The 19776-nt window shown below is 36.9% G+C and overlaps 1 protein-coding gene across 3 annotated transcripts in view; it reads right to left on the bottom strand.

Annotated features, from left to right (window-relative positions):
- LOC127452562 (anoctamin-10-like) overlaps positions 1 to 19776 on the bottom strand; it is a 105037-nt gene that overhangs the window by 67086 nt on the left and 18175 nt on the right. The gene's annotated exons all lie outside the window — the stretch shown is intronic.

Raw genomic sequence — 19776 nt, 5'->3', positions numbered from 1 at the left:
AAGATCAGCACTTGTTGCATGAAGCACCAAAGTCCAACGAAGATGAACGAGAATCAAGTGAGTAAAGATTGCAATTAGTGCCTGACCGATTTATCGGTCGACCGATATTAGCCTTTCACATATATCGTATCGGCGTACATGTTTACCGATATGCGCAGATATGAAAACTCTTTTTCAGAACATATAATGCAGAAAACAATGCTTGAATTGGTGTCATAACGTAGTTTGTCCAGCACAGCGCGCTCCAACTCCATTGTTTACAGAGCTGACTCTGAACTGACGGTGGCTCTGCAGACAGGGCGGAGTTAAGCGGTGCGGAGTTAAGCGGTGTCTTCACGGTAAGTTGCTAACTAGTTTGTGAAATACATACTGGAAAGTTAATAAACAATGACCCCATAATTTTCCCTTTTCAATATAACTAATATAACGTTAACCCTGTCCCTGACAACCATGTCACTCATGTTTATCACATCTGTTTGCTGTTAGCCAGCTATAGTTTGTCAGTGCAGTCAATAATGTAGCAGATTGAAAGGTAAACAACAGAGCATATTTTTGCAGCTCAGCAGACAATGGTGCGGTGGTGGATTGTGTCTGTTGAGTGTTGATTTCACGCTATTTAGTTACCTAGTTGGTGAGACGTAATGCTGGAAAGCAAAATAAACAACATCCGTCTTTTACTCTCCGTGGCAACAAGCTTATAGCTAACTAGCTAACCACGTAGCTACTTTCATTGCTTGTCAGCTGAGTGGAAGCTAATGTGTAAGCATGTATTCACCAAACTGTTAGTTTAGGATTCGCAATTCCGTACCCCTTTCAACCAAACAATTCCAGCCGTTGCATTTATAAAATTTAATATTTAAAAATATGGTTTTCCACCATGGAAAGTTTCCCCTGAACTTGTATAGCAGAATACGGTGTAACACCGCTGCTGCTGTTTATCACTTGATTCGGCAGATGTAAATGCTTCTTGTTTTACAACCTGCCAATAATTGACTGGCAGTATTAAAACAGTCAGCATTTGACTGATACTAAACAGTAATACTGATGTTTATTTAGGTATTTATTTTATTTTTATTTATTCTTTATTTAAATGGTCAGCAATTGACATACTAAACCGCACTGATGTTTATTTAGCTATTTATTGTATTTATTCTTTATATTAATGGTCAGCAACTGACTGATACTGAACATACAGTACTGATGTAATCAGTGAATTTTCCCCCTCTAAAATCGGTATCGGTCTCAAAAATCCCATATTGGTCGGGCTCTAATTGCAATATATCACAGTTTTAAATCACAACACACTGAATATAAAAAATGTCAATATGATCGTATAGTGACTCGATACATTATTGTATCACCAGGTCTCTGCCGATTCCCACCTCTATAAACAACCCACTCAATTCAATTTCTTCCAAATTTGCCAGTCTGACTGTATCCTCCCTACAGCTAATACCACACCGGTGGCCCGTGCCTGAAAAACACTGTCTATGTTTTATCAATTCTCTTAGTCTAACGCCGCCTCCGTTTCTCCAACAGAATGTGTACCACGCACGTGTAACGTGAATAGAATGAGCTGCACATTTCTTGCCACGCTGTGTCGATTTTGTGTTACTGCTATACAGATGATTATCCAAAATGTATACTGACTGTCAAACTTCTGTTTATCGTGTCTACCTGAATGTCTGTGTATTTATGAAATACACAGGCATTCCCAGCTGGTGAGAGATAGCATGACTAAACAAATTATCTTTTATAAAGTGCAGGGCCACACAGGCTAAATGAACTCAACAAACCCTGCTAGTCAAAAGTACAGCAATTATTACAGACTCCCTCAATGTAGTGTAACCCACTTCCAGAAATGTCTCTCTATGATCTGAGCATACAGTGCAGGGCATTAGGTTTAGTTTTAACTGCTGTAGCAACAGAGAAAACCTAAACAAAGTGAAGACAAGTGACTCGTCCTATACATGTAGGAAAATCTTAAAGACTCTTGGCACAGACCTCAACAGTTTTAAACTACAAAAATCTGGAATATCAGGTTCATTTATCTTCACTTCATTGCAGCAATCACATAATGCATTTACACAATAACACTGACTCAAAATAAATGATCAAAAGTATAGAGATATTAGTTCTGTTCCAAAACCTAGTAAGCTGCTTCGCTGCCAACATAGGCAGCTACCTTCTAAAGCTATCATCTTCACTTCCTAACTGAAATAAAACCTAAAAAAAAGTGATTGTTTTGAAAAGCAGTAATACAAGACTTATTTTTAAAACAAGCTGTGCTCCTGTTGTGAGGCACACAACAGACATTTACAAATATATATTTAAAATAATATTTATTTTCAATATTGAATTAAATGTATGTATTTCGACTTGTCTACCATCTTGGGTGAACATACTGGACACACTGTATGTGATGTGACGCTACCTAAGATTTTGGCTCAAAAATAATTATACCTTGTTAGGCAGTATCATTTTTGTATCATTTTGGGAGCGTATCTATGATGCTTTAAAATCTCTTAGTAGTTTTTGGAACAGAACTGTGTTTACATGAAAATGAATAGCAAATTTCCATCAGCAAGTCTGGAGTAATGTTTTACACTCATTATTACTGCACTGAGATTACAGAGCAATACTGACTGAAAGACTGGAATGATTCATATGTGACTTATCACAACAGTACATCAGTAACAACAGACAAGCTTTCAAAACACACTCTCCTGCAGGGTGCTGCCTAAAACAAGCTGCAGAAGTGTGACTCAAAGTGATGTTGCATTTGAGCATGAATTTGAGCCTTCAGTGTTATTGGTGCTTGAGAGAGCGAAGTGTGATGCAGAGACTGAAAATCACAGTTCTGATATAATGGGAGAACAAAGTACACTGATTATTTGTCTAGTCACATTTCTCTGATGTACAGTGCTGATATACATCGAACGGTAGTCACACCACAAATACAGATAAATACAGAATTGATCAAATAGGTAAGTAAATGGAACAAAATAATACTGATACTCTGAGAAAATATCCAAAAATATTATTACTAAAGATGTTATATTATCAAAAAGCACCCCCAGACTTATTATGATTACAGTGGAAAAGAACAGAACAGAATAGAACAACAGAATAGAAAAGAACAGAATAGTACAACAGAACAGAATAACAGAGCAACATAATTGAACAGAATAGCACATCGACAGAATACAGAATAGAAAAAAAAATATAAACAACACAATAGAATAGAATAGAACACAACAACAGAATAGAACAATGCAAAAAAACAACAACAGAAAAACAACAATGGAGAACACAACACAACAACAGATTAGAATAAAATAGAATACAACAAAGATAATAGAAAAACAGAATAGAATAAAATAGAACAACAGAGCAACAGAACAGAATAGACTGCAAAGAAATAGAGCACAAAAGAAAAAAACAATAACAGAAAAAACAAGAGAACATAAGACTAAAGACTGGAACAGAATAGAACGCAACAACAGAATAGAATAGAATAGAACACAACAACAGAATAGATCAGAACGTAAAAACAAAAACAAAAAAACAACAGAGTACAACAGAACAGAACAGAACACAACAACTGAATACAATTTATAGAATACAACAAAAAGAACAGAAGACAACAACAGAATAGAAAAGAATGGAAAAAAAACAACTACAGAAAAAAACAACAACAGAATAGAATAAAACAGAACAAAACACAACAACAAAACACAATAGAACAGAATAGAATCCAACAAAAAGAATAGAAAAACAGAATAGAATAAAACAGAACAACAGAGCAACAGAACAGAATAGAATAGAATAGAATAGAACAGAACAGAACAGAATAGACAACAAAGACAGAATATAAAACAATGGGGAAAAAAAACAATATCATAAAAAACTAACAGAACAGAAAAGACCAGAACACAACAGAATGCAACAACAGAATAGAACAGAATAGAATACAATACAATACAATAGAACAGAACAGAACAAAAGAGAAACAGAATATAACAACAGATAGAATAGAATTGACTAGAATAGAACAGAATAGAACAACAGAGCAAGAGAATAGAATAGCTCATTGACAAAATACAGAAGGTAAAACAACAATATAAACAACAAAACAGAATAGAGTATAATAGAATAGAACACAACAACATAACAGAACAATGAAAAAACAACAACAGAATGGAATAAAACAGAACACAACACAACAACAGATTAGAATATAATAAAATACAAAAAATAATAGAAAAACAGAGCAACAGTACGAATAGAATACAATAGAATAGACCGCAAAGACAGAATAGAACACAATAGAAAAAAAAAAACAGAACATAAGACAAGACCAGAACAGAACAGAACAGAACACAACAACTGAATAGAATAGAATACAGAAACAGAATAGAACAGATCAACAAAAACAACAGAAAAAAACAACAACAGTAGAATAACACAGAACAGAATAGAATACAACAAAAGAATAGAACAGAACAAAAAAAACAACAACAGAATAGAATAAAACAGAACACAACACAACAACAGAATACAATAGAACAGAATAGAATACAACAAAAAGAATAGAAAAACAGTAGAATATAATAGAACAACAGAGCAACAGAACTGAAAAATAGAATAGAATAGAACCACAAAGACAGAATAGAACACAATGGAAAAAACAATAACATAAAAACAACAACAGAACAGAATAGAACGCAACAACAGAATAAAATAAATAGAATACAGAATAGAATCTGTCAGTGCATTGACAGAATACAGAAGAAAAAAAACAAAAAAAAAAACAGAATATGGTGTTGTTTGTCCAAGATGGCGCCGAGTATGGCTGCTGCGTTGCGAGCTCCAACCCAATATTGCAGTTTTTTGTTTGTTTTGTCTACAATTCTTATGTTTTTTGTCTTGGATGTTGTCTGCCTTATTGTATCCAATAGACAAACACTTTTGGACATTGGTTCTGTTGAGGATCATCAGAGACTCCAGCCACCCGAGCCATGGGCTGCTCTCACTGCTACCATCAGGCAGGTGGTATCGCAGCATCAGGACCTGCACCAGCTGACTTCATGACAGCTTCTTCCCCCAAGCAATCAGACTTTTGAACTCTTGATCTCTCATGATCAATATACATCAGCACTGCACTTTATTAATCTTACACTGGACTGTCATAAATTATATTATTATTATATTATATTCTCTCTTAACAACACACTGGCAACTATCAACCGACAGCCTGAAAGGCAATACAGTACAATACAACCTACTGTATATTTTATATATACAATTTTTATTGTACACTGTGTATTCTATATTGTGTGTATGTGTATTCTGTATTGTGTGTATTGTATACTGTACATTGTATATTATTATTTATATATTGTGTAATTATGTGTATATTTGATATGTAAATTGTGTTGTGTAAATCTGATGTTTATTGTAAATTGGAATATGTCTCATCACTGTCATGATGCTATGTTGCTTGGAACTGCACCTAAGACTTTCACCCACTGTTACACTTGTGTATATGGTTGAGTGACAATAAAGGGATTTGATTTGAACAGAACAGAACACAATAACAAATTAGAACGGAACGAAAAACAACAACAGAAAAAAACAACAGAATAGAATAGAACAGAACAAAGCAGAATAGAAAAACAGAATAGAATAGAGTGCACCGACTGAATAGAACAAAATTGAAAAACAAACAGAACAGAATACAATTTAATAGAACAGAATAGAATAGAACACAACAACTGAATAGAACAACAGAGCAAGAGTAGAACAGCACAAAAGAATATTACAAAACAGAATAGAATAGAACATAATAGACAAACAAATGGAATAGAATAATAGAGCAACAGATTAGTACAACAGAATAGAACAACACAATAGAATAGAGTACACAGACACAATTGGACAAACTGGAAAAAAAAACAGTAACAGAATATGTAGCAGGTATCATTGTGAGAGAGAGGAGAGCATATAGTCCATGATTTGTTCAGTCTGTTGATGACTGATCTTATGTGTGACCGGTGAACTGGAGGAAAATGCATGTCAGGGAGGTGTCAGAGTGTTTCCAGGCCTGCTGTCATCCTCTTTCAGATGTAAGTGGAACCGAGAGGGAGCGAGAGAGTTGGGTGGACAGACACGTCTGATTTTGCAACATGTCAGACATGGTTAGAGAGCCACGCATGAGGACAGAGTATTCAGTTAAGCAGCCCTGTTAGAGCCTGTTAACATGAACATGAACACTCACACATACACATCTCATTCACACACTCACTGTGACCAGTTGCTAATTTGGTCACTGACATCTAGACAGCTGCAGTCAAATCAGATTATATGAAAACCATATTTTTTCTTTACAATAACCAGTACAAAAGCCATGCTGCAGATATTCCCAGTGATGAGACTGTAAGTAACAGTGTCTTTAAGCAGCTTATGTTTATATTTAACAAGGTCCCTGACAATTACAATCTGATTTTAATGCACTGAGTGGCACAATTCAGCGTGAATTGTTCTGTGAACCTGTCACCGTGTAATTCAGGCATTGCAAAGATTCTGTTTTTGAAGGACAGGGCAGTTAAAAAAACAATAAGGACTGACAGCAAAACTGCAGCTCGAAAGTAAGTTCATCTGTATCTCATTGTCATTTCACATGCAAAGAAGACATTTTGAAGCTAGATTACACAACACAACTTCAACGCTGATTTGAGTAGTGTTGGGTTAGAGTCCACCTTAGTCAAGTCCGAGTCTTAAACAATCGAGCCCGAGTTGAGTCCGAGTCCAATAGGGGCCGAGTAAGACTCAAGACCCAGTCCATAACAGGCCGAGTCCGAGTCAAGTCCGAATGAATCCGTTCATGAATCTGAATTCAAATTGTAACCGTAAACTCAACATCAATATTTTAAGCTTATTTTAAACTTCACAACAAGAAAAACAGTTTGTCAATATAAATATAACAAAAACACCTCTGTTGCGTTTCATACAGTATATACATTTTATGATAAGTATCCCGCTGAGCAGACTTCAAAGTGGCTTCAGAATGAAAGTATATGTTTTAGGTGTATGAAGACAAAACTGTCTTTCAACACACTTCTTATTGCGTTCTGTTGACATTTCAATTATTGCTGTTTTTTCCCCTCCACTCAAACATAGACTAAAGAAAGTGAAAGCTGCATTAGTCATTACAACAAAGGTTATTATGTTTCGAATTTTTATTTAGTTTTTATTTCTATTTCATTTTCAATTTGTCAATTCAATTTAATTTAGTTTTATTTAAAATGATCCCTATCTAAAGAAATAATAGTCTACTGAGATTTCTTTCTCAATCTTTCTTCTCTATCTGCCGACTGATTTGGAAAATACAGTACATACAAATGAGTCAACACAGTTGTAATTAGCACTCGCTGAGAAGTTACGTCTCGTGATTTGACTGCGAATGCTACATCCAAAAACACTGGAAAAGCCCACTGATAATATAAGGGCCATGTCATCACGGACATAATTTTCTAGTTAATTTGCGGGAAACCGCACAATGCAGGGCAGTTCTGCGTGCTGCTTGTGTTTCTAAATCCCTAATGCATCCATTTGTGTCTCGCAGCAGCTGCCGCAGAAGATACATTTTTTTTTTTAATAATAATTGATATTTGCTTGAGCAGAGCCACGTTGGTCTGCAATCAGTCTGAAATCTTTAAATACCAACCAAAATTTTTTTAATTGAGCTCTTCTTTAACTGCAAAAACATGGAGAATAATAATTTTTAGTCATAAATTTAACAGAATTGTCCTTCAAAAGTGTCAGAGATGTAGGCTAAAAAACGATGTGCATAAGTTACACGGTGGTTTACAATAAAAATAAAATAAAATAAAATTTTTAAATAAAAACGTCGTAATCAACTAAATTCATCCCGGAACATGAAGTTTAGCTTCATACACAAACTCTGTCATCGAATAATACATTTATTTTATAGCCTATAATTAAATTATAAACAAAACATTTCAATGCCCAAAATATCCTAATATTTTATTGTGCATGGTTGAATGTTGTGAATGGTGGACAAATGCTGTAAAAGAATGTATTTTAAGCAGCTCGTCAATGCTTTGAAAATAGTCAATCAATAATAAATAGGTGCTGTTTATCTGTTTAGAGTTGCTGCCTGCTTTAGCAATAATGCTTTTTTTCCCAGACTATTTAACAAGTTACTCAGTTAATTCATCAAGGTGACAACACTGCGTGGACCACAAGAGACTACAGAAGCCTACATGTGTAGATACATCACACATAAAAAGACTTAATATCCAATATTAATACTATTTATATGTATTTTAGTAAACTGTGAGAGACATGATGTGGGTGACTTGACTCAATGAAGTTCTTGATTTTAAGTTTTTAACCACGATGAAACCGCAATGCGAGCACCGTCTTGGCTGCACAAACGCCACACACAATTTTACCAGTTGTCAGGTCCCGTGACAACTGCCTTGTTTAGTTTCTATTACATTGGATATATACCCATCTTTATGTTTTCGTCGTGCCAGCCACCTTGGTAGTTGATGTTATACAGTAGTCTCTGTAGTAACATTAAAGCGTATTGGTTGACTGATGTGTGTGCTTGTGCACGTTCGTATGTGTGTGTGTGCGTGTGTTTGCTTAAACACAGTGAAATAACTCTGGCTATGTCTACGACTTCAGGGGCTAATACAGCTGCATGCAGACAGAGATGTGTTTATTAATTTCTGTTTTGTTATTTATTTATTTTTTCATTGCATCACAAATGTCATGAACTCGGCTGGACTCTGAAAAAATCCTGAGTCACAAAGGCTCGAGTCCAAGTCAAGTTCTAGTAAAAATGTATCCGAGTCCGTGACAAGTCCAAGTCCATTAAAATTTGGACTCAAGTCCGCGTCCAAACTCGAGTACCCCAACTCTAGATTTTAGCCCCAATTTTCAGTCAGGCCGATTTGGTGCTAGTCGGCTTCAGTCTGCAGATTTGGAAAAGGTCAGCGTCAGAGAAAATCACATAGTGTATGATGGGTACCGACTCTGATTTCTTACCCTTCAACTATGATTCCATCTATTCGGAGGATATCAAACATGTTTGATATTTTTGAGCCAAATATCCACAACTACAGAGTAAGTCTCACAGTAAATAATGATACACGACCCAAATCTGAAGTCATATGTGGGCAGCCAATGGAAATAGAGCATGCACGGCTTCGAAGCTCAAATTGGAATTTAACTTTTAATGTCACTCACCTTGTATTGCAGTTTCTAGAGGCCATACTGGCCGCATCATCCCACCCAAGACTGTACCAAATGTGTTTGGCCTGTGTCTTGTCGCAACTCGGAACTGGGTAGCAGCAACAACAAAAATGTTTGTTTCCATGTTTTTTTCCATCTGTCATGCGGCTATTTAAAGGAAGGGCGTGTGTTTCAGCAGGAATTTGAGTGTGAAGCACAGTTTTTTTCTATAGCGATTTTCAAAGTCGGTAAGTGATTCCAATTACTTAAAAATCTTTTCAGATTAAAAGTAATGTAGTGTAATCCAGCATTTAATCTTAAAGGGACAGCAGCAAAAAATATTAATATTATTAATAATATTAATTCTACTTAAATACAACGCAGAACTATTTAGGCACATGTAGCGCCTAGATAAACTGTATTGCGGGTGGTTAGTGAATTAGACACAGGCTTTTGTGCTGAAATACTGTTCGCAAAAGTGGGACAACTGTTTAGTGAATTTAGTAAGCAATTAAACCAATAGACAAATCTCTCTCACTCTCTCTCTCTCTCTCTCTCTCTCTCAGAGGTCACAGTCAACTCCCTGCCATTAAGCTTTTCAGTTCTTCCTGATCCTCAGCCATCTCCTGTCACCGTGGCTACACTGTTGCCTAGTTACTGCTACTGAGGCATGTCATCGTGTAATAACCTGAGTATCGAATGGCCCAAAAATAGGCAGCAGTCACGGCTCTGAGAAATACCAGCAATGACACACACACACTTGCACGATCACAAACCTCTCTGATTCATTGCACCATGATCCCATGACAGTGCACACAATGGCAAAGTATAGCAGAGATAACAGAGCGACGGGACATTTGCATTACCCATCATCCAAAGATGGCATTTAAGGTCACAGGGATTATTTCTGTATTCGTTTTTCAGATCATTTACTTGCTTACGCAACAAAAACAAAAAAAAAAATTTGTTTCTCTCTAATTAAAGGGATAGTGCACCCAAAGATTGTGTTAAGTGGAGCACAAAAGGACGCAGAATGTTAGGGACTGGTAGCCTCAGTCACAATACACTTTCATGGTAAGGAAAAAATATGCACTGAAAAATAATATTTATTAACATCTTATTTTGTGTTCCATGGAAGAAAGAAAGTCATATGTGTTTGGAACAACATGAGGGTGAGTAATTGATGATAGCACTGTATAATAGTATGATGGTATTCAGTTTCGTGCAGTAACAGAAGATCATAGAGACTTGGGGATGGCTCTTTAGACCAGTAAGCCACAACCTAGTAACAAAGAACACACTGACAGCCACCTAGCAACATCCTGGCAACCACCCAAATTCCCCTAGCATCATCTTCAGAAAATGTAAAAACCACCCATATTTAAACTGACATTTTGTTATCAGACATTATAAACATCCTGACATATGCTACAATAATATACAGTAAGCAATCATTTGTCCTGTCTTCCTCTGTTGTTATATACCACATTGTCATGGATCAGACTCTGTAATATTGTATTACTGATTCTGGAAGCGATCCATACGGCGCACAGCAGTCTGCAACCCAACATGCTGATTCAATGCCAATCCCTGCTCACTCCACTTAATGAAATAACAGAGTCAACATAAAATATAAAGACAGCCTTGACAAGCACACTGGATGACAGAATGTGATCTGCTACTTAGTGTGAGCTGTATTCAATACACACATACACTCACAGACAGTACAGTGTGTTAATAATTGAGAATATCCATGGATTGGCACAATTTGTGCAGCAAATAGGAAACATATACTGTCTTGAAGCTCAAGACAACAGCTCAACTTTAGGGACCCGATGGGTTGCCGGTTCAAATCCCAGGCAAGACATCCTTCCTTTGACCATATCCACTGTGCCCTTGAGCAAGGCACTTAACATTTAGTCTGACATGTTAAGAACTATTGTGTTTATGTAAACTATGCAACTGTAAATATCTTAAAGCGATAGTTCATCTTTTCTGATAGAAATTCTATCATTCACTCGCCCTCATGTTGTTCCTAACCCACCAGACGTTCTTTCTTCCATGGAACAAAAAAGAAAGTCTCAGTCACTATTGACTTATTTCAGCTTTTATTTTTTTTTATACAGTACAATGAAAGTGAGGCTAATATTTTGCCTAACATTTCCTTTTGTGTTCCATGGAAGAAAGAAATTCATATGGGTTTCAAACAACATAAGGGTGAGAAAATGATCTCAGAATTAGGTAATTAAAAAGCTTGTAGGTTAATACATGCCCTTTATAGTCATTGTACAAGTACAATGCTGTTGTGTGTAATTTCTGCACCACTAGTGGCATCAAATGTAATTCAAAAAATAATAGTTGTTTTCAAACAAGTTTCCTAGCACCACTGCCATTTTTCAGACAAGTTTTAAATCTGCCCTGCCCCAAATTCATATATATATATATATATATATATATATATATATATATATATATATATATATATATATATATATATATATATATATATACATACACACACACACACACAGTTGTGCTCAAAAGTTTGCATACCCTGGCAGAAATTGTGAAATTTTGGTATTGATTTTGAAAATATGACTGATCATGCAAAAAAAACTGTCTTTTATTTAAGGATAGTGATCATATGAAGCCATTCATTATCACATAGTTGTTTGGCTCCTTTTTAAATCATAATGATAACAGAAATCATCCAAATGGCCCTGATCAAAAGTTTACATACCCTTGAATGTTTGGCCTTGTTACAGACACACAAGGTGACACACACGAGTTTAAATGGCAATTAAAGTTTAATTTCACACACCTGTGTCTTTTTAAATTGTAATTAGTGTCTGTGTATAAACAGTCAATGAGTTTGTTAGCTCTCACGTGGATGCACTGAGCAGGCTAGATACTGAGCCATGGGGAGCAGAAAAGAACTTTCAAAAGACCTGCGTAACAAGGTAATGGAACTTTATAAAGATGGAAAAGGATATAAAAAGATATCCAAAGCCTTGAAAATGCCAGTCAGTACTGTTCAATCACTTATTAAGAAGTGGAACATTCGGGGATCTCTTGATACCAAGCCAAGGTCAGGTAGACCAAGAAAGATTTCAGCCACAACTGCCAGAAGAATTGTTCGGGATACAAAGAAAAACCCACAGGTAACCTCAGGAAAAATACAGGCTGCTCTGGAAAAAGAGGCTGTGGTTGTTTCAAGGAGCACAATACGACGATACTTGAACAAAAATGAGCTGCATGGTCGAGTTGCCAGAAAGAAGCCTTTACTGCACCAATGCCACAAAAAAGCCCAGTTACAATATGCCCGACAACACCTTGACACGCCTCACAGCTTCTGGCACATTGTAATTTGGAGTGACGAGACAAAAATAGAGCTTTATGGTCACAACCATAAGCGCTACGTTTGGAGAGGTGTCAACAAGGCCTATAGTGAAAAGAATACCATCCCCAATGTTTTGGGGGTGTGTGAGCTCTAATGGAACAGGGAATCTTGTGAAAATTGATGGCAAGATGAATGCAGCATGTTACCAGAAAATACCGGCAGACAATTTGCATTCTTCAGCACGAAAGCTGCGCATGGGACGCTCTTGGACTTTCCAGCATGACAATGACCATAAGCACAAGGCCAAGTTGACCCTCCAGTGGTTACAGCAGAAAAAGGTGAAGGTTCTGGAGTGGCCATCACAGTCTCCTGACTTTAATATCATCGAGCCACTCTGGGGAGATCTCAAACGTGCGGTTCATGCAAGACGACCAAAGACTTTGCATGACCTGGAGGCATTTTGCCAAGACGAATGGGCAGCTATACCACCTGCAAGAATTTGGGGCCTCATAGATAACTATTACAAAAGACTGCACGCTGTCATTGATGCTAAAGGGGGCAATACACAGTATTAAGAACTAAGGGTATGCAGACTTTTGAACAGGGGTCATTTCATTTTTATCTTTGTTGCCATGTTTTGTTTTATGATTGTGCCATTCTGTTATAACTTACAGTTGAATATGAATCCCATAAGAAATAAAAGAAATGTGTTTTGCCTGCTCACTCATGTTTTCTTTAAAAATGGTACATATATTACCAATTCTCCAAGGGTATGCAAACTTTTGAACACAACTGTATATATACATACACTATATGGCCAGAAATATGTGGACACCCCCTTCTAATTAAAGAGTTTGGTTACTCCGTTAATACCAGTGAAGATAAATCATAATTCTACTCCAAACAATGGCATTCTAGGGCATTCGGTGCTTCCAAATTTATGTCAACATTTTGGGGAGAGCCCTTTTCTATTTCAGCATGAAAATGCCCCTGTGCACAAAGCAAAGTCCATAAAGAAATGGTTTACTGTGTCTGATGTGGAAGAAATTGACTGGCCTGCACAAAGCCCAGACCTGAACTCCACTGAACACCTTTGGGGTGAATTGGAATGCCAACTGAAAGCCAGGCCCCATCGCCCAACATCAGTGCTGGACCTCAGTGATGCACTTGTGTCTGAATGGGAACAAATCCCTGCAGCCATGTCACTACATACAGTATAGTGGAAAGCCTTCCCAGAAGAGTGGAAGTTGTTATTGCACCAAAGGGGGAAATTGATGCCTATGGTTTTGAAATTGAAAGTTCATCAAGCACATATGGTGTCCACAAACTTTTGGCCACATAGTGTGTGTGTGTGTGTGTATATATATATATATATATATATATATATATATATATATATATATATATATATACAGGTGCATCTCAATAAATTAGAATGTCGTGGAAAAGTTCATTTATTTCAGTAATTCAACTCAAATTGTGAAACTCGTGTATTAAATAAATTCATTGCACACAGACTGAAGTAGTTTGTCTTTGGTTCTTTTAATTGTGATGATTTTGGCTCACATTTAACAAAAACCCACCAATTCACTATCTCAAAAAATTAGAATACATCATAAGACCAATAAAAAAAACATTTTTAGTGAATTGTTGGCCTTCTGGAAAGTATGTTCATTTACTGTATATGTACTCAATACTTGGTAGGGGCTCCTTTTGCTTTAATTACTGCCTCAATTCAGCGTGGCATGGAGGTGATCAGTTTGTGGCACTGCTGAGGTGGTATGGAAGCCCAGGTTTCTTTGACAGTGGCCTTCAGCTCATCTGCATTTTTTGGTCTCTCGTTTCTCATTTTCCTCTGGGTTCAGGTCTGGTGAGTTTGCTGGCCAGTCAAGCACACCAACACCATGGTCATTTAACCAACTTTTGGTGCTTTTGGCAGTGTGGGCAGGTGCCAAATCCTGCTGGAAAATGAAATCAGCATCTTTAAAAAGCTAGTCAGCAGAAGGAAGCATGAAGTGCTCCAAGATTTCTTGGTAAATGGGTGCAGTGACTTTGGTTTTCAAAAAACATAATGGACCAACACCAGCAGAAGACATTGCACCCCAAATCATCACAGACTGTGGAAACTTAACACTGGACTTCAAGCAACTTGGGCTATGAGCTTCTCCACCCTTCCTCCAGACTCTAGGACCTTGGTTTCCAAATGAAATACAAAACTTGCTCTCATCTGAAAAGAGGACTTTGGACCACTGGGCAATAGTCCAGTTCTTCTTCTCCTTAGCCCAGGTAAGACGCCTCTGATGTTGTCTGTGGTTCAGGAGTGGCTTAACAAGAGGAATATACGACAACTGTAACTAAATTCCTTGACATGTCTGTGTGTGGTGGCTCTTGATGCCTTGACCCCAGCCTCAGTCCATTCCTTGTGAAGTTCACCCAAATTCTTGAATCAATTTTGCTTGACAATCCTCATAAGGCTGCGGTTCTCTCGGTTGGTTGTGCATCTTTTTCTTCCACACTTTTTCCTTCCACTCAACTTTCTGTTAACATGCATGGATACAGCACTCTGTAAACAGCCAGCTTCTTTGGCAATGAATGTTTGTGGCTTACCCTCCTTGTGAAGGGTGTCAATGATTGTCTTCTGGACAACTGTCAGATCAGCAGTCTTCCCCATGATTGTGTAGCCTAGTGAACCAAACTGAGAGACCATTTTGAAGGCTCAGGAAACCTTTGCAGGTGTTTTGATTTGATTAGCTGATTGGCATGTCACCATATTCTAATTTTTTGAGATAGCGAATTGGTGGGTTTTTGTTAAATGTGAGCCAAAATCATCACAATTAAAAGAACCAAAGACTTAAACTACTTCAGTCTGTGTGCATTGAATTTATTTAATACACGAGTTTCACAATTTGAGTTGAATTACTGAAATAAATGAACTTTTCCACGACATTCTAATTTATTGAGATGCACCTGTATATATATATATATATATATATATATATATATATATATATATATATATATATATATATATATATATATATATATATATATAACACACACACACACTTCACCTTTTAACAACCTCCTTCAAGCTGGATACAAACCAGCAACCGAAGGACTGGCAATGCAATATCTATCAGCCAAACTTTCGAAGGTAAAAAACATTTATGATCTTGACAGGAAAGAAATTAACACATCAGAGATACAGCATTGCTTTCCTCTGATCACAAGCAAAGCTGATATGTAGCACTGAGCTGACCTGCTGTACAGCTAACACCACTGTGCTCCAGCGTACCCTTATACCACCCCTAAACAAATCAATTCACACCAACCAGCAGGAGCATCCAAACTCAATCAGATCAATATGAATTAGGACTGAATTCACATAGAGGTGACAACACTACTGTTTGCAATTTGGTTGCTTGTGATTTAACATGCATTCTCTCTGACCTCAGTCAACTTAATTAATGTATGTGACAGCACAATGATTACACAGCTTATCTGTATCTGTACATAAGCTTACTGTATGTGTTTTGCTGCATTCCAGTCAGGCCCGGTTCTACGGGGGTGCTTGAGGGTACCAAGCACCCTCAAACGAACCTAAGAGCACCCTTAATTGCAGACCAGGGCAAACTACTGCCCGCGGGTTGATTTATCATGAACAATTATCAAGAACGTCTCCTCTTTGGAAAAAAAAACAAAAAAACATAGCGTTCGATAGTGCAAAATTATGCTCAAAGAAAAGTGTGATGCAGCCACTCGTGTCCATTCGTGATGCTGCGTGTGCTGTTTAGTGCCAAGTCTGTGAGCAAACCTTTTCAGTGATTAACTTTAATAAAATCCCAATAGATCATTGCATCATTTGCACATGGAGGGGACACGTGAGCAAAACCAAGTAAGAGAGTGAAATTTTTGTTCTTTGTGTTATTTGTGAAATGCTGAAGTCCCTCACACCTGTATGTGAATGTTACTCTGGCAGTAATCATTCATCAGTGTCATGCAGCCTGTATTATTCAGTTGTGTGTTGAATGGGATGCCAAATAAACCACTGACCAGACTCACATCGTGACCCATGAGCGTGTAATCAGGTTGATATTTTGAGAATAAAACAACTTTGTCTACTTTGCGGCAAACGTTAAAATAAGCTTTTAGAATCTATAATTTCTGTATATTTTATTTTACTATTAAATCAGACTCCTGATGTTGAGTGAATATTAAATTACTACTGCATTGAAGTATGGTAAAATAAACAATTCATAATTGTATTCAGACTTTATTCAGTTTTACTAACACATGATAGAAAAGTAGCAGCAAAACTGAATCGCAGAATGGTCCCATCAGTATACACTTCAGAAAATTGTGCATCATTCATTGAGTGCATGAGTACACTACTACTTCTGGGCTTAAAAAATACATCTATGCAGAACTTTTATCTTCTCTCTTCCATGTTCTACTTAACGGCTGATGTGGTCCCTGTACCAAAATAAATCGCGCACACCTGCTCAATTGAATTTGTAAGACTAATACTGTAAATTGGCAAGCAGATTTCCTTGAATCCCACACAACACACAAAATGCTGCATCAATTTATAAACGTGTATGATTTTGCAAATCAGTATGTCCTAATCTGCAGGTGCAGCATTTTGCTGTCATGTGCAAACCCCACCCCACCCCACCCCAAAAAAACGAAGCAATAAATGTTTTGTACATTAAAAAAAAAAAAAAAATTCTTTACGTTGTTTTATTCGCATTTAAACATGATTTAATCTATTAAAAATATTACATACATCTCCACTTTATACAGAGCACCCCCACTATTTTCAGAAGCAACCTCAATAATATTGATCTGGAACAGCGCCTGATTCCAGTTGTGTTGGAATTACTGTAATTACCAACCTGGTCTTATAGTGACTCAATATATATTTTTGCAAAACTTATAATACATGTCTCCAGGTAAAATTCCCTGCAGTTTTCAGGTGAAATGAACACTAGAGGTGCTACAACAACAGTGTGTTTTATTCCCTTTCACTCAAACCATGACTTCAGTGGCTTATTATGACATTATAAGTACTTATTTTTCTCTCTATTACTCACTCCCTGCTATGTTATGATATCGACACTTTTCCTCTAATGCATCTTTTCAAAAATGACACATTTTAGCATTTCTATTACGGACCCACCTACATATAAAACTTATTCCAGTGTGATTAGCTCGCACGGTAGCTCACAGAGCGTTGGGCTTTGGACCCAGGGGACTGCAGTTCAAGACCAATCAAGAACACAAGCTGACACGTGCCATAACAGAGTCATAGAAGCGACACAAAATTAAGTGGTTGCTTCAGAAAGTGTGCTTTTCATTTTGCTTCTGCATTTTAAAACACTATCGGTTAGGTTTATGCGTTTGTTGGGTAAGGACGTCTTTTTAAACTTCTCATTTATTTTTTAAAACACTATTGGTTAGGTTTGGGCAAAATGTTTAGGTTAGGGAGGTATGTTTTAAAAACATCCATCTAAAATTCCTACTCCCAGCTGGACATTTCACTGAAAAACTGCCGCCAAACATGTAATACAGCAATACAATTTTAAATTGCAAAAATGTTGTCATGGTCCTAGAGAAGCCTAGCCCCACCATGTGAAGCCTAGCCCCCCACCACAGACTGATCACGGTATCCTGACGTCCTCGGACTTAGGAAGATATCTGTTATTATGGCAGCACTCATAACACAAAAACAGTTTTGTTGTTAATACCAGCAAAACATTTACCACTACATTCATTCATTAAATCACCCTGCAAAAATGTTTAAGAACAAAGAAAGCAATTCAGGTAAAAATTGCATTATAAAATGGTATATCAAACATAAATGTGTTATTACCTGTAACTGTTGAGGCCGCTGCCAAATGTGTTCTTCCTACATGACGTTGCAACTGTCAAATTGGAGCTTTCATTGATTTCGGAGTTTACAACTTGTAATTACGAGTTCTGCGAAGATGTGAATGTTTTTACAAGTCGGAATATTGTAATTAGCGTAATTCAGACATGAACACATTATTAGTTCAAACAGTAAGACTTGTAGTAGTAGCCAAGTAGTAGTAAGCTAGCTACATCATTCATTTGTTCGTTCGTTCCTTCGTTACTTCATTCATTCATTCTCAATCAATCATAACAGTGTTCCCACACCTTTTGACCAAGTAATTCTTGTGACATTTCCAGTCATTTGTAATTACTGGATAAGGATTTTTTTAAATAATTTAAAAGGGATTGCACACGTAGAGCAATTTCTAGCCTATGAAAATGTTTAGAGCTGAGCAAAACTAAAAGAATTTCTATTTGCTATAGAAATGTACAAGACTTTTACATTACGTTTTAAGATTTAATTAATGTCCTTGACTTTTCCAGGCCACAAAATCATTTAAAAAGATCCCAAATCTTTTTTCCCATGTCCATGGGAACCCTGAATGTAGCTTCCATTTTAAGAATCCACTAACAACCTGTTATTTTACTGCTTTCTGTGCACCACCAGTTTGGGTCCCTGTCCCATTGATCTGGGTTAGGTTCTTTGCCGCAACCAACTTACTCCAGCAGGATATAACGGTTCAAGCAAGAACACCAAAGAACATAATACTGTCACTACACAAACATGTTTCTCCTTCGCTTTCTGAGACTTTCTGGTAGAATTAATGTTGTAGAATGCAACAACAAAACCACACCAACCTAAAAGACTACAGCCTCTGTTTTTGAGGTTTTGAAGATTCTTTCATATTCCCACAACACTCCTGGTTTTCAGTTTTATTTAAAATTATGCCATGGAACGCTGATGCTGTGTGCAAATCAGTATGGCCTAATTACAACTCCAGTGATTACTGTGAAGTTTAATTAGCGGAAAACAAGACACGGCACAATGAATTCCTCCACAGATCCCCACCAGATTCACACAGAATTTCAGCAGTTCTAGCTTTTCTCTCCCCCAAAACACAAGTCTCTAGAGTGTTTGTGCACGAGTGTGTGTTTGGGTCAGTTATTTTGAGAAGGTCTCCTGAGGCCAGCAGCAAAGCTTAACTGAACCTCCTGTTTAATTCTGATGTTAACCCATGTGGACTGGACGTGCACAATGGTGAGGATCTGGATTCTACTCTGTTACACCAACTGACAAGGCCCAACACTCTCTGTTT

Source organism: Myxocyprinus asiaticus, chromosome 15 (genome assembly GCF_019703515.2).
Source record: "Myxocyprinus asiaticus isolate MX2 ecotype Aquarium Trade chromosome 15, UBuf_Myxa_2, whole genome shotgun sequence".
NCBI classification, from domain to species: Eukaryota; Metazoa; Chordata; class Actinopteri; order Cypriniformes; family Catostomidae; genus Myxocyprinus; species Myxocyprinus asiaticus.
The sequence above is the reverse complement of the archived record's forward strand: the minus strand, read 5'-3'. Positions and strand labels throughout refer to the sequence as shown.